Below are 16037 nucleotides of genomic sequence, written 5' to 3'. Positions count from 1 at the left end.
ATTTCACAAAGGAAAAGGAAAATTCAAAGGTAAGCTACCCATCATTTGTTTTAATTGCAATGAAGTTGGACATATTGTTGCTAGGTGTCTGGAAAAGAGAAACTACAAAGGAAATGAAAAATATAGAGGTAGAAGAAATGAAGACAACAAAGAGTACAAAGACAAAGAGAAAATGTGTTACATTGCTGAAGAGGAAGATGATTCTGATGAACATGATGATGAGGTAGTCTATGTTTAATGAAGGATGAGTCTAATAAAGATGAGGCAACTACACTTGTAACCTATGTGAACAAGAATGACAAATGGATCATTGATTGTGGATGCTCACATCACATGATAGGAGATAAAGGTAAGTTCATTACCTTAACTCAGTATGATGGAAATAGTGTTAGATTTGGTAATGATACTCCATGTCTAAAAAAAGGAAAAGGTTCCATTAAGCTCACAAAAATGATCTCATGTGATAATGCATATTATGTTGAAGGATTGAATTACAATCTATTGAGTGTGTCACAACTAAGCAATATAGGTTGCAAGGTTGAGTTTGGAAACAAAACTACCAAGATATATGACACAAACACAAATTTGAGAGGAAAGTGAGATCAAACTAGAAGCAAACTATTTTACCTTAATATAGAGGATGCTACTTGTATTATTGTTAAATTTGATGATGTGTGGCTATGACATAAAAGGCTATGGCATGTCAACTTTGATAATTTAATTAGTATCAGTGACATGAAAAAAGTTAGAGCTTTGCCTAAACTAAAAAAGCCTGAAAATGTTAGCTAGGAAAAATGACTAAGTTTCAAATGCAAAACTTATACTTCTAAAGAGGTTTTAGATATTGTTCATACTAACTTGTGTGGACCTATAGAAGTAGAAAGTTACAAGGGAGACAAGTATATAATGTTGTTTGTAGATGATTACTCTAGGATGATGAAAACCATATTTTTAAAGAAAAAGTCTAATGCCTTTCAAATGTTTATGTGGTTTTTGGCAAGGGTTGAAAAAGAAATAGTTAAGAGTTTGGAATGTTTGAGATCAGATAGAGGAGGAGAGTTTACATCAAGAGAGTTTGAGATGTTCTATAAAGATAAAGGAATCAAATGATAGACTTCAACACCAAGGACCCCTCCATAGAATGGAATTGCTGAGAGAAGAAACATATCAATAATGGACTGTGCTAGAACACTAATGATGGAGAAAAATGTTTCTCTAAATTAGTACTCAAGAGAAGCTGTAAGTACACTAGTCTACACCCTAAACTGAGTACAAATCAAAAAAAGTACAAATGCAACACCTTTTGAATTATGGTATGGTCACTCATCCAATGTGAAACATTTCAAAGTATTTGGTAGAAAATGCTATATTCTTAAAAATACTAGAAATGGAAAATTTGATGCAAAAAGTGATGAAAGAATATTCCTTGGCCACTCCACTAGAAGTAAAGCATATAAGTGTTTAAATACCAACACTAACAAAATTGTGGAGAGTGCAAATGTAAATTTTGATGAATACACATAAGTTCATGATGCTAAACCCTTCAAAAGACTAGAAAAATACAGATCATTTGTATACTTCTATGAGGGAACACTTGCTGAAGAAGAAGCTGCCAATCAAGTGGAGATCCAAGAACAAGTAATTGTCAAGTCACAACCGGTGAATTCCAAACTAAATTTAGGAACTAAGCTACATTTAGATGCTGAGTTATAGAATGAGGAAAATGCAAATTCTGATTTTGAAGTTAGTCCACATAATAGAGATGCTGAGTTACCTAAAAAGAATATGCATAGTGATTAGCTGAAAGATTAAATGTAGAAACAAAGACTAAACCAAGACTATCCAAGTATGTTAGAAGATATTACCCTACTAAAAAAATCATTGGAAATAAGGATGCTAGACCAATGGCAAGAAATAGAATAAGGTGTGAATCATGTCTATTGAGCCAGATAGAACCTAAGATAGTGAGAGATGCACTAGAAGATGATGATTGGTGCAAAGCCATGGAAGAAAGAAATTGAGCAGATAGAGAAGAACAAAACTTGGAGTTTAGTTCCAAGACTAGATGACAAAAATGTGATTGGTACCAAGTGAGTGTTTAGGAACAAGCTAAATGAAAATGGTGATATCACAAGAAACAAAGATAGATTGGTCTATAAAGAATATGCCCAAGAAGAAGGAATAGACTATGGGGAAAAAATTTCCCCTATTGCAAGAATGGAAGGAGTAAGAACTCTACTTGCATATGCTTCTTATAAAGGATTCAAAGTCTACCATATGGATGTTAAGTCTACATTTCTGAATGATATATTAGAATAAAAAGTCTACATAGAACAACTAAAGGGATTTGTTGATAACAACAACAAGGATATGGTATGTAAACTACACAAAGCACTATATGGTTTGAAACAAGCACTAAGAACATGGTATGAAAGGCTTCACAAGTATCTTGTGAAGATTGGATTTGGGAGAACTGATCATAACAACAATTTGTACATCAAGATAGAAAAAGGTAAAGACATAATGTTATCTAAAATCTTTGTTGATGATATAATATTTGGAGGAAAAGATGCTCTATGCAAAGATTTTTTTGATTAGATGAAACATGAGTTTGAAATGTCAATGTTTGATGAAATCAAATTCTTTGTTGGCCTAAAAGTTTATGAACTAAAGTATGACATATTTGTTACCTAGTCAAAATACATCAAGGGGATACTAAAAATATTTGGACTAAAAGATTCAAAACTAGTAAGTACAACCATGATAACATGACATAAGTTATCAAAGATTGATGAGTCACCTAAAGTGAATCAAACACTATATAGGTCAATGATTCGTAAGTTATAATATGTTGTACACAACAAACCTAATATTGCATTGTTTGTTGGAATAGTTGCAAGATTTTTTGCAAACCCAAGAGAAAATCATCTAATGGTATTAAAGAGAATAATGAGGTACCTAAACGGAACAAAAGACCTTGGCTTATACTACAAGAAGAATGAAAATTTTTAATTAAGAGACTACATTGATGCTGATTGGGGAGGAAATATATATGATAGTAAAATCACAAGTGGAGGAGCACTCTTTTTAGGCAAGAGACTAGTTACTTGGACTATTAAAAAGAAAAGTTGTACCTCACAATCCATAGCTAAAGCTGAGTATGTTGTTGTTACTATACATTGCACAAATATTGTATGGATCAAGCATCTAGTCAAAGGTATGAAGGAAGAGATAACAAAACCTATGATACTTTATTGTGATAATACTAGTGCTATTAATATATCAAAGAATCCAGTGATGCATGCCAAAACAAAGCACATTACAATAAAGTATCATTATGTAAGAGAGCTAATTGAAGATAAAGAAGTGAAGATGAAGTATGTCAATTCAAAAGAACAAATTGCTGACATCTTCACAAAACCATTACCTAAAGATGCATATGAATATCTTAGAGGTAAGTTAGGGGTGATACCCCTATCAAAGGCTATTTAAGTAATAATAGGACTATGCTACATCAAATAGGTTGATTATTGAATGACATAAATTGATGTAGAGGATCTTACTTTAGGTTCTATCTAAAGTAATCAAAGTTCTAAAATTCCATATCAGTCACAAGCAAGGTGATAGAGGGAGAAACTAGAGCTACTAAAAATTCTATATCTGCATGTTAAGATGGTATATCTTTGGCATTGTTGTCAAAGAGGGAGAAATAGTAGAAACTGATCAAATCTAAAGGATCAAAAGAAAAAGAGAAGAGAGGGAGAAACAATAGAAAAGAAAGAAAAAGAGAAATAACATCTATAAGAGGGAGAAAACATCACAATTAGGATAATAGATTAAAGAAAAGAAAAGAAAGAGATAGTGTATCAACAAAGGAGATGATTACCCTAATCTGCATGGAAAGAGAAAGCTATAACAAAAGAAATTTGGAGGGAGTCACAAGAAGTTGGAAGTTGCTGATGAAAGGAACAATTTTGAATACAAGATTTCTTTTTGGCATTGTCTTACTATTTTACCCTAGTTATTTTTTTAGGTAACTGTGTTGATCAGTTTGGTTTTCCATCAATGCCAAAGGGGGAGATTATTGAAATCTAATTCAAAAGATCATTGTTGAGAAAGGGAGATTGTTGAAGCAAAATGTTTCAATCATTATTTTTTCACTGATTTCAAACCTTCTATTTGCTAGAAAGATAATTGCGTATAAGATCCAAGTACTATCACTTAGTTGATTGATGAAGAGGATTTAATCAATAAGATGTAACAACAACACCTAGATGAAAGGTTGAGTTATGATTATGTAATGAAGTACAAGGATTAGTTAAGACAATGGTGAAATAATGTATTGATAATACTTTGTATCAATATAAGATACAAAAGTTGGCTACACTTAGAAAATTTAGAAGAATAGGTAATCCTAAGACTGTCTACAAAGCTTGACCAAAGTTAATAGTGGGTGCCAAGCAAAGTTAGTTCATGCCATGAAAAAAATTAGTTGGTGCTAAGTAAAAGAAAATTCTAGTGTGTGCCAAGTAACATAGTTAGTGCTTAGCAAAATGCAATAGGTGTTGAGCATTAGTAAATCATAGTTGATGCTGAGTGAAAACATAATAGATGTCGAGTAGTGCAATATGTGATGAGCATTAGAAGGTTAATAATGCCAAGCTACTACATTATTTGAAAAGTCAAAGATTTGCTAGATCTGAGTCTATAAGTTTGTTATCTTGAATTTTTTGAATCAGACAAAAGATAAGGATGATGAGTTGGTGGTATAGAATTTGAGGTTAAACATTTTAGGCAATTTCAAGTGAATTCTACAGGAAGTTTCTAGAAGAAACAAGATAAGGGGTGGATACATTGTATCCTACCTAATCCATCCAAATCGTAATTTGGACGATGGAAAAAAAAGTGGGAAAAGTATTCTTATTTCCTATTTAAGGAATGTTTGGTCATGAAGCAAGGAGTTGGATTGTGTGGTGTCAAGAAGAAGACATTGTGTAGGTTAGAGAAAACCAAGGAAGAACAAAGTATAGAGACTCTGCTTCGTCAAGTGACCACAGGAGTGACTGTATTAGAACAACAAGAAAAAGGCTTAAGGAGACAAAATCTTGAAGAGTGAACAAGTTGTCAGAGCTGAAGAGATTGAAAGCCAAGAAGAATTGGAAATTGAATTGAGATTTGAAATCAGCAAGATAAGTCGTAAGTTATATCAGATGAAATACTCTACTATACTCTCTAACAATTGTATCAGTTAGGGTAAAATCCTTTGGACTAAGGTTGACTTAATAGTCATTAGAAAATCCTTTAACAAGGTGGCATTCCAAGTGAATGGCCTAAAGTCTTTTTAACCACACTCACTTCTAACAGGGTAATTGAAATCCCTTAACTAGGTCACATTTAATAGTATGTGTTGTAACCTTTAATAGGGTTGGTCTCTAATAATGCATCACTTTAGAAGAGTGAGAAAGGAGTAGCATGTTATTGGTGGTTTTTCCCAAATTGGTTTTCCATGTTAAGTTATTGTGTTATATGTGTTGATCTTTCATGTTTTATTGCTGCATGTTGATTTATCAATAACCTGCATTTTTAAGTGATTAGCTTGGATGCATGAATGTTTAATAGGTTCACTAAGCTGAAGTAAAAAGTTTTATTGGGACATCTAGACCTTGAATTATTAATTCACCCCCCACTCTCAGTTATTGTAAAGAATTCTAAGATTTCTTATATAATATAATTATGTTATCTATTTTATATAAAGAAATGAAGAATTAGATTATTGTTGCAATGGATCATGTTATAATATAAATATATATACAAATTAGGAAAGATAATTTATATGATCTTTAGTGTTATATTCATATTTATATAATCCTTGATATTGTAAGATAATTTAATCAGATTAATCTTTTGGATGAGAGAATAAGAGTGATAATCTCAATCTGACTAACACGATTATGTTTACTATAGTCTTTCCAATATTGGTATGTGAGACTAATGATCTTCATCTAACCAACATTTTGAGATAATGGGAGAAATTCAGCAAGTGTCTACTAAATATAAAATATATAAATAGTTTAACTCTAGAGGGAGTATTGATATTAGTATTAGGAAGAAAAATAAATAAATGTTAAAGATTGCATAAAATATGTACATGTAAGTAATTTCTCTTGACTATTACATTTATCTAATTATTACAATCTTTCTCTTATTTTTTATTTTGATACATACTATAATAGTTATGTTCCTTGATCTTTTTCTTTGAGAATGTTATTGTAGGAAGAGGGACATTGAGATTTAGAGAGAGCCTAACATTTCATTAGAGGCAACCTTGAAAGAGAGGGAGCAGACAAAGGATGTGATTTAGTCAACCTTTCATGATATCAATCTTAATGAGTCAGAGGGAGTAAACCACGTTGATGTGGATTATCTAGTGATCAATAAATTGTAGTAGTTAGGAGGATTGTGATTCATGAATATACATCATGACCATGTGATTTTAATGGGCCTACCTGCTTTGTATATCATGAGGAAGTGAAGACTTCCAAATGATCATCACTTGTATTTGGAGAAGTTGTTGTAAGGTGGAGATCTTACAATAACTTGTATTACATGAGATCAAACAATTTGAGTAAATGGTGAATGTCTTGCATTTCAATATTCTAGGAGACCATTACTCAGAGTATTTGGCTAATATCGTTGATATTTTGGGAGGCTAGTGCTCTTGATACCATATGTGATAGCAAGCCTTGTTTTAAGTAATTGGTGAATATTGTATGATATTATGTGAGACCAATAATCATGATGTCAAATGTGATATCACACCTTATTTGAGTACTTGGTGAATATTAGATGTTGATATTCTGGGAGACCAATACTTTTGATATCAAATGTGATGTCAAAACCCTATTTGGGTAATTGATGAATATCATATGTTGGTATTTTGGAAGACTGATACTCATGATATCAAAATTTTGAATATCTTCTGATAAAATATATTCTTATACTGAGGTAATATATGATCATGTGTTTATCCTCCCTAGTTAAAAGTGAGTGTTGATGTGTGGTAGCTTCAGTTGGATAAATCTATATATAATTATCTATGAGATATAGTTATATATGTGTGTTTGTTATTATATGAGATAAATTAATATAATAATAATATATATAACTATGATTATATTTATTATTATATTAATATAATATAATAATATTATAACTATGGTTATAATGTTAATTATTAATAAATAAATAGACATGTTTGTTAAAGAGACATGTCTATTCATGCTTTACACTTGTTTATATTAGAAGCATTGCCTTTGGAACATATATACTTGGAAAGAAATATTATTACATTTGCAGCCACCTATGAATTTAACAACTTTTACAAGAAAATCACAATACTAAGACTATTGCTTCTTTTAATACACTTTAAAAAGTGATTCTTAATGATGAAAATGGTGTTAATGTTTTGCATGGTCTTACTCACCTTTTCCATATTCATTTTAAGCCTTTGACTCAAGTTGGTGTTAAAGCTAGATTGGCACCTCCTATTTATACTCTTGAGCCTATTGTGCCTATTTTTGTACCTATCTCTAGAATTTCTACTTATGTCCCTCCTATTATTACTACTTCCACTAGTACATTTGGTACCACATTCTGATAGCAGTTCTGTTGCAACATGTCATTGTTGCAATTTTGACAGAATACCTTCAGAATTGTGATGAAGATAGGTTATGACACCACAATTACAATATAAGTGTCATCATAAAATTTGGTACCAAATATACTAATGGTATATTTAGGTTCCAAATCCTCTTATTATTCTTCCTATCCCTCTTTTCTAGTGAGTGTTCCACATGCTTCATTGCCAACTACAAAAACTTCATACAACAATGTTCCTTTCATTTATCCTACCCTTCCTACTATGATTCCTAATGTCCCACCTATAGTTTCTTCCATACTAACTAATTTATTCACTCTTCCTAGTGTGTTGAATGTGTCTATTTCCTCTATTCCTTCTCATGATTTGACTATCCTTAGTGTTTCTTAGATGATGCCTTCTTTATAATAATAACTCACTTCATTCACTCAACCTAGACTCAATATTCCTATATATGATATGGGTAGTCCTTTGTCTTTTGGCATTCTCCACACCACTACTTCTTTAAAAGATGACATGCCTCACCTTGAGACTTCTAATGGTAAAGGTGATCATGTGACACATCTTAAGACTTTCCAAGTTCTATGTAGTGACTATGCTCATGACCATAGGATTCTAGCTAAGTTATTTGCTCATAACTTTTGTGACAAAGATTTGAAATGGTATTTCTCTTTGTCACCTTATTCTATTGATTCTTTTCATAAACTATATAATTTCTTCATACAATAATTTCATAATAATATTGGTCCTTCCATTTCTTTGTGTTGGAAATCTGATTGAAAAGATCATTGTTGAAGATTAAAGAGGGAGATTGTTGCAAAGAGGAAGTTGGTTGATAAAGAATGTTTTCAATCAATGTTTTGTCATTGATGTCAAACTTGCTATTTGTAAGAATGACAATTTCTTATAAGATCCAAGTAATATCACTGAGTTGATTGATGAAGAGGATTTAAATAACAATATGTAACAAGAGCACCTAAGGGAAAGGTTGAGTTATGGTTTTGTAATGAAGTACAAGGATCAACTAAGACAATGGTTAAATGATGTATTGATAACATACTCAAAGATATAGAGGTTGGCCACACTTAGAAACACTAGAAGTGTATGTGGGTGCTGAGCAAGCTAGTTCAATCCAAGAAATTTTTTAGTTGGAGCCGAGAAAATGCAAAACCTAGTGTGTGCCGAGTAAACTTCATGTATCGAGTGAAGTTCAAGTGCCAAGTGATATAGAAGGAGCTGAGTGTTAGAAAATCTTAGTAGGTGCCAAGTGAACTTTAGGTGTTGAGCATTAGTAAAACATGGTTGATGCCAAGTAACATAGTACATGTTAAGCACCAGAATTTCGATAGTGTTGAGCTGCTATATTGGAAATGTCAAAGATTTGCTAGATCTAAGCTGACAGAGTTGTTACCTTGAATTTTGTGAACTAGTTGCAGGATAAGGATGATGAGCTGGTGACACAAAATTCTCTGTAAACCATTTTTGAGTGAATTCAAGAGGATTCTTCATGATGTTTCTAGAAGGAACAAAATGTGGGTTAGATTCAATGAATCTTACCTAATCCATTTGAACCAAAATTAAAGGAGAAAAGAATCAAGCAGGAAAAAATATTTCCAAACTTCTATTTAAGGAGTCACAGACCAAGAAACAAGAGCTATTGGTGTGACAAATTGTGAAGTGGTTGAAGGGTGTCAAGGAAAAGACATCTAGGAGAAGGAAGAATAGAGCATAGAGACTCTGCTTTGATGTGTGGTCAAGAGGTGATGATTGGACTAGTACATTGAGCATGGAGACTCAAGGAGAAAAACCTTGAAAGGAGGGAAAGCTATCAGAGCTACAAAGACTGAAAGCCAAGAAATGTGATGAGTTGAAGAGTGATCTAAGATCTGCAAGATAAGTTGTGAATTGTAATCAGGTCAAAACCCCTTATTGTTACTCTCTACCAATTGTATCAAATAGGGTAAAGGAAAATCCTATGGACTTAGGTTGGTTTAATAGCCATTTGTAAATCCTTTAATAGGGTGGCATTCCAAGTGAATGTTCTAAAGTCCTCTAACCAGGCCCAATTCTAAAAAGTTAGTTAAATCCTTTAACCAGGTCACATTTAATAGTGTGTTGTAGCCTTTAATAGGGCAGGCCTTTCACAAGGCATCACTTTAAAATAGTGATAATTGAGTAGCATGTTACTGGTGGTATTTCCCAAATTGGGTTTCCACATAAATCACTGTGTTATGTGTTGAACTTTTTATGTGTTATGTTTGCATGTTGATTTGCAGTAACTTGTTGAATAGGAATGTTTAAGCTTGAATGAATGAACAAGTTTGATGGGCACACTTTACTTGATGAAAATTTTGAATAGGACATTTGGACCTTGAATAATTGATTTACCCCAACTCTCAGTTATTCTAAAGCATTTCTAACACTTTGTCTATTTTGATGCATTGTAAACAAGGTCCTAAAGAGAAAGTGACTAATTTTATTGGTACATTTAAGTATTTACTTGCTCATATTTCATATCATGTCATTGATATTGATATTCAACATATGCTTATTTCAAATTTAGAATAATATTTTAGAAATAAGATTATGCTTATTAAAGTTTACCTCTTTTTCACAAATTTGTACAATGCTTCATCATTATCAATTACATGTGAGTTACTTTGGGAGTACCACTCCAATGGCTCCTATACCTATAGATAAGAATGATGTCACACCTGATACTAAAACAATACACAAACCTAACAACTATGTCAAGATCAATAAAGCTATGCATATAATAGATGATCAAGTAGTTGCTTCTTCTTAGAGTGTTGTTACTTCCTCTATTTTTCAGCTAAATCATAAGTTTACTCCTCTCTCCAAGTCTTTACATTCCATTATGAATAGGTTGCTTAGTGCTAATATGATTACACTTCCTCCTATTCAAATACTTTTTCCTTCTACTATGTCAAGTCCACACTTCAATCCTCAATCTTTTTTTCAATTTCATCACCAACCTATACAAGATACTTAGGCCTCTTATTCTTTGAAACATAAATTCAAGATAATTTTATTGATGGTAATGATTTATCTTTTGAGGGTCAAGATATTGGGAGAAAATCTATGGCATCTCCTAATCAAAATCTTCAAATCTACACTAATCCTTTACCTTAGCACACCAATACTATTGTTCAACACCTTTCTCCTTCTATTCCTCTTGAGGTGAAGCATGCTTATAATATCTTACAATAAGAGAATGATAATACTATTAATTGCATGGAATATGTAGTTCAACCTCCAACTCCACATAAGGAGGACATTCCTTCTACATCTAATGATCAACCTAAACCTAAACTGAACTATAAGTGTACTAGAGCCCTTACTATCTCATTCACTAATGTTGATAAGTTTAAGGCTTTGGATGGTCCTGTCTATATTTCTACTTGGATTTCTATATATCCTCTTATGGGTTCCTTCTTCATCCTTCTTCTATGGTTAATATTATGAGTGAGGAATATATTTTTAATAAGAAGAAACATCATGACTTCTATGAATCAACTGATACTTGGATTTAGACTTGTAATGGTTTATTTTATGCATTGCAAGATTCCATTTATTTTCTTGTTGAGGTATATGGTAAAGTAGTGAATGGTACCTTTCTTTTCATTCCTACTTCTCATTAGTTTCAAGTGAAGCTTAGTTTACCTTGATTGACTACCATGCAATCTATTTCTTCTCCTATTCATCAATATATTAAATTTTCTTAGGATAGTGAGATTAAGAAAATTATTCATAGTCTTTATCATCCCTTTGGACCTCTACATTGTGCTACTCTTGGCTTGTTTTGGCCTTCTCTTCCAATAACTCCTCCTATACATCCAAATTATATGTTTCATTTATATAAAAATATAAATGATGAAAGCTTGCTGATTTAAAAATGACTTGTGGTATTTTATCTACAAATTCAACACCTATTTATTCTAATTCTTCTATTTCTAATGGTCATCCACCTTTTGCATCTAGTGATCCTCCTAATGTGATTCCTTCTACTAGTATGAATCCTTCTCCTAGTATGGATCCTCCTAGTGTGGTTCCTCCTTCTAAATCTCAACCTTATATAGTTCTTCCTCTTGTGTCATCAAAAGGTAAGGAATCTATGATTGTTGATCCTCCTTTATCTTCTCAACAAATTTCTATTAAAACTATGTGTAACTGACACGCTCAAGAGTGTTGAAAGAATCGTCAAGCTAGTGCTATATCTTGTATGAATGCTTCCTACCAGCCCATGCTTGTTGAAGAAGTTAATAATATGCATATTATTATTTTGGATTCTATTTCTATTAATTTGGATGAAGATGATACTTTAGATGATGATGAGCACAAGATTAATAATATTGATGTTGATTTACCTAATATGCTTTCTATGCAACTTACACTTACATCTAGACATGAGCATAGTGACTCTCCTGATAGTCCTTCTTTGGAGCTAGCTATTGTTCCTACTATGTTGGGCATAGCTCTTCTTTCAAGTTATCCACCTTCTCTTATTACTACTAATCGAGATAGGGGAGGAGGGAAACATGCTTGAAGTGAGTGCTCTACCATGGTAGCCTTTTATGTATTTCCTTGTTGTTATGTGCTTCCTCTATACCATGTCTTCTTAATGTATGTTTATATTTCTTTAAATGACCCTTGTTTCTCTGTTGGTGCAAGGTAATAAAGAAGTTGCCACTTTGTAATATTTCTATTTATTTGTGTCTTACTTTTTCTATGTGTCATTTTGTTATGATTCACATGTGCTATTGTTTTTTCTTGTATCCTTATCTTATCTTCTTGAATTTATGACATGATAGCACCAATTGTTTTTGGTCTCCATGATGCTGATACAAAAATATTCTTCTTTGTAAATCTTACATATTTTTCTTTCATTGTGTTGTAATTCTACTTACTTTGGGGAATAGTGACATGTCATACTTGATATAATACTGACATGTTATCATATGATCATACTAACCCCAGAGTTAGTAGATCCCTTTGTGTCCTTGTATATTATGTATACATTTCCCTTGGTTTATCTTCTCAAGGGTGGAATTTTCTTTTGATTCTTATACATATACTTTGTTAAAGCCATTACTGGTGTTAAAGTGTTCACAATGACTTTAATGTGGGGGCATGTACACTATGCCCATTTTTTCTTTCCAATCACGAGGTAGTGAATATGGAATTTGAGCCTTTCTTAGGTACTTTAGCCTTGGTTTCTTAGTATGATTTTTGAGTTAGCATCAAATCTATGTATTACTACTTCATCCATTCCTTTCAATGCTCATATCTTCTGAATTCCATTATGGATTATGCACAATCCTAAAGAATTCAAATTCTCTATGCATACTTTTAGTCTAGGAAGTGAGATTCCTTGATATTGGGCCTCTCTCTCCTTTACATACACATATACTAAATCTCATCTATGGATTACATGAAAATTTCTTCTAATGTCTCATATATGGATAACACATCCTTATGATAGTGATAGATAGAATGTAGATCTATGAGTGGGTCTTTTGAAGGGTTGACTAGTGGGTTACCCTATTAGACTATTTTAGTGCCATCTTTTACAAAAGCTCTTTCATTGATTTACATTAGGGTGGGCACTTTAAAGGAAAAGATAATTACTCTTTCTTTTCAGTCACCGATCTCTCTCATTCTAATTTGGGAGTTAGCAATGTTTTCAAATCCCTTGGGGGCTTGATTCTTTCCCCCCTAGATTTTAGTAAGAGTATTTTATGTCTTATGCTCTACTTTACCAAGAGTTTGGATTAAGTCCATATTCTCTCTAAAGTGGGGGATAAATGTGCTATTTTAATTTAGAAGCACCCCAATTTAATTAAGGGTTAAATAACATATTTAATGTGAGATTATCAATCTCCTCCTCTCTTTCATCTCTTCTTTGCTTTTCTGTCCTTTCTCCTAGCTTGAATTAGGGTAGAACCTAATAGATCCTCTTTGAATCTCCTATATCACGGTGTTAAGCTGAAGGTAGGATCTATTTCTCCTAGGTCTTTCCTATCATCCATATATTTACTTGGAATCTTCTTCTTGTGCCAAAATAGGATTTTCTTAGAACCTGGACTTGATTTAATGATTTCAAGCCCTATTTTGTAGCCCCAAGATAGTGCTAGGGGATTTTGCATCTAACCATCAAGTGAAAATTTCACTCTTGATCAATTAGGGGCATAGCTAACCCCTAATGGATCAATCAAGGGTAAATATTTCCCTTGATGAATCCCTCATTTGGCTCCCCTCTTTGTGTCCCTATGTTATAGGATGTTTGGGTGTTAACTTCTAGGACTGTTAACCTACAAGAGTTAGTTCATTCCAAGCTCTTTATAAACCCTTCCATTTTCTCCATTTTTAATATCCATTAAATAAATATCCAAGAATCCACAATGATAACAATAAATTACATCCACAAGTTCAATCTCTCAAGTGCTCTTGCATTCAAGCTCAAGGCTTCAAGTGTCCATTCAAGCATTCCTCCATTAAAGATCAAGAATTCAAGTATTCAAGAAATTGAAGGAGTTTATCTTCAATATATTCTTCAATCCATTTAAGATCATTTGTGGCATTGTCTGCATCCATTCATATTCATCTTCTTGGTCCAAATCTATTGGTGAAGTAAAAAACATTGGATTCAATTCAAGAGATTTGACTTTGTAAGGTGAATTTGTACATTTTCTTTACATTCATGCTATTTTAATCATTTTAATTCAAGGTTAATTCCTAAACTATGGTTTGACCAAGGTAATCTCCTCATCAACATAAAATAACCATTTATTACAAGTTGTGGATCTCAAATCAATGAACAAGTTGCAGATCAGAGTACCCTTTTGGATTTCTTCAAAACTGCATAATCAAAATCAACATTACACGCTATCATCAAGGGAGAATTTCATCCCTAATGAATAATTTTTCCCCTAAAGCACTAGTTTTCCCTTGATATATCATTGATAGATTTATGTGATTCATTTTTTTCATAGTTTCATGCCTAGATCCAATTATTTCCACTTAATTTTATTAATACAACCAACAAAAAATAGACTTCAAAGGTTTTTTTCCTTATGTTATTTGTCCTTTTGATATATCTATATAGATCTAATTTCTATCAAACACACATGGAGAACATTTAACGAATTAGATTCCTTCCTCCTATTCTTCCTAGATCTAGTTTGTATTAGTGCTCCTTGTTCATTTGGTTAGCAGTAATCTTCATAGACATAGTTCTCTAGAATTGAGGTTTGAAGGATCCATTTCCTTATCTTCTCTCCCCTTATAAGCATACATGTAAAGTAGGTTATTTGTTGAACATGGGTTTTTCATCTTTGAATCACATTTCCTACCATACAATACCAATTCTATAATACCTTTATATGAACTTTCTTTACTATAAAAACTAGACTTGGCCATTTTATTGAGGTGACATTGTTTGTACATAGTATTATTAGGTTTATGCAGATTCAGTAAGCCTCCAATCTTCTTCTTTCTAGTTCATTTGACCATAATCGAAAAAATAACATGAAAAAAGTATCTTATTCCATAATGACACATCTTCAACTTTTACAAATAGGGATTTACTAACTATAGGATCTAGGTAAAATATATTTCCTCTTATTTTCTCTCTAGTTCTAATCAAGTTTCCTTCATCATCATATATCTTTATATTTCTATCTTGAAAGTCTAACTTGTGACCTATATTATTCAACTAAGCAATAGTCAATATATTATATTTTAGTTCTTGCACCCAATATGCATCATCACATATCATTTTATCAATAAACATCAGTGATCCTCTACCTTTCACTAGACATGGAACAACATTCCCAAATTTAACAATTCCACAACCATATTGTTCGAGCTTATCAAACTTACTAAAGTCACTAGTCATATGATGTGAACATAAATTATCAATAATCCATGTTTAATTCTTACTAACATGATAAATAAGGGATTTTTATTGCTCATACATTTCTTCATGAGGATCTTCTTTGTCAACAACATATACAACCTCTACTCTTTCACTTTCATCTTCTTTATCTGACTCGGTATGCTCCTCTTCAATAATGTAGCATTACTTATTTCCTTTATCCTTGTAATCCTTGTGATACTTGTTCTTTCTATACCTTTTCTCCTTCTTTTCTTTCTTATCATTTCTATACTTGTTAGGATATATCTAAAAGCAAAGTGACCAACTAAATTACATTTAAAACACATAAGAGGTAGTTTACCTTTGAATCTCCCTTTACCTCTTGTTAGTATCCTTACAACAAGTTATTCAATCTCATCCATTTCCTTCTCATCTAGATCTAAATCAATTTAATCCTTACCTCTCTTCTCTTTCTTTTAACTT

This window comes from Cupressus sempervirens, chromosome 5, assembly GCF_028749045.1.
Source record: "Cupressus sempervirens isolate cs-2001-9-10 chromosome 5, ASM2874904v1, whole genome shotgun sequence".
Taxonomy (NCBI): Eukaryota; Viridiplantae; Streptophyta; class Pinopsida; order Cupressales; family Cupressaceae; genus Cupressus; species Cupressus sempervirens.
This window is presented reverse-complemented; position numbering follows the sequence as displayed.